This window comes from Salvia hispanica, chromosome 1 (assembly GCF_029641045.1).
Source record: "Salvia hispanica isolate PSC_SH4W2 chromosome 1, Shi_PSC_v1, whole genome shotgun sequence".
Classification (NCBI taxonomy): Eukaryota; Viridiplantae; Streptophyta; class Magnoliopsida; order Lamiales; family Lamiaceae; genus Salvia; species Salvia hispanica.
This window is the reverse complement of record NC_142692.1, coordinates 16,688,218-16,689,773: the sequence shown is the minus strand read 5'-3', so window position 1 is coordinate 16,689,773 and position 1,556 is coordinate 16,688,218. Positions and strand designations below refer to the sequence as shown.

Genomic DNA, 1,556 nt, shown 5'->3' with positions numbered 1-1,556 from the left:
AGTCATTTGCATCCAATTCTTTTATTAATACAATCTCTAAACTTCTAAATTATAAAAATGACAAGTTGTATATATGATAAATTCTTAATGTTGTCATCCAAGAAATAATTATAGTCATTCACATCAAATTATTTATTAGTATTAAATAAATTTTTAAAATTTGAAGTTATAAAAATAAATATATGCATATATAGGGATGTATTTAAATCCTTTTCATATCTTTTGTCATTTTTCCTTCTTAATCCTAGCCCCACGATTTTGTCATCTGATGGTTAGATTAAAGTAAGAAAGTATTAGAGTGTTTGTTTTTTCCATAAGAAAATGTCTCAGTGGATAGCCCAAAAAGGAATACTAAGTTCACTTATGGTGGGACCGATAAATAATCATGCAAATCAATATTGAATAAAACTAAAACAATAAAAAATCACCTTTTCTTCCAGCTTGTAAAACGTATTGACGACCACAAAATCAGCCTTCTCCAAATTCGAAAATTGACTCAACACCATCTCAAAGTAAGCCGGATAAGTCCCATGCTTGTATATGAACGACGGGAGGTCCGGAAGCTCGAGCGGCGGCAGCCCCGGCAGCTCCACCGGCGTCGAGGCGGCCGTCACCGGAAGCTCCAGCAGGCCATGGTGGGCATAATAATACACATAATTCACAACACAAGCTTGAGTGAAAAAAGCAGCTCCTTTGATATCATATTTTTGGGCCACTGCCAAAGCCCATGGCAAAAAGGCATCATAAACTATGCAATCAATGGGGTTATTAGAGCTTTGATATGATTGGATGAGATCCTCCAGGGTTTTCGAGCCGGCCTTTTCCATACGCGTCAAATAGTCTGACACATCGGATGCTTGTCCGAAACCTCCTTCATCGAAGCCATCTGAGATGGCTTCGATGGCGACGGAGTCGGACTTTGGATTGAAGGATTTGATGATGAATTTGGTGAGAGCAAAAGTTGTTTTAGCACCTTTGAAGACTAGGCGCTTGCAAAATTGGTGCATAGGGTTAACATGGCCTTGGCTTGGGTAAGGAATTGCCAAGATGTGTGGTTTTTGTGTGTTTCTCTCTCTCTCCATTTTTTTCTCAAAGCTCCTTTGATGATGCTATACAATTATATAGTACGAGAGAGAGAGGTGATATTATTACTGCCAATTTTGATCCAATTTGAGAGGGGAAGAGTAGGATATATAATGATCCTACTTGGTAATTTATTTGCTAGGGTCCAAAATGTACTAATTTTTTACTAGTAGTATTTTTGGCTCCAACTTCATAAGAGGTGTTGGTTTGCTATTGGTGTAATTATATATCGGTCGACCATCATGATTTTTATAATTGACTATTCCGTCGGACGTCGGTTGATAAAAGTAGTACTGCGTCAATTGTGATAAAGTTGGATATAAATGTTTCCAAATTATATATCCTCCCTCCGTTTCGCCATAGTTGAGACGGAACTTTTGAGCACGGAGTTTTAGAAATAAATGTTGGGTGTGTTAAATAAACAGATAAAAAAAGTAAGAGAGAGGAAAAGGTAGAGAGAATAAAGTATAAAA

The 1,556-nt window shown here is 37.0% G+C and overlaps 1 pseudogene; it reads right to left on the bottom strand.

Moving 5' to 3' along the window:
• Positions 1–367: 367 nt before the first annotated feature.
• On the bottom strand, positions 368–1,082 carry LOC125221129 (UDP-glycosyltransferase 74F2 pseudogene; annotated as a pseudogene).
• Between the last annotated feature and the right edge of the window lie 474 nt (positions 1,083–1,556).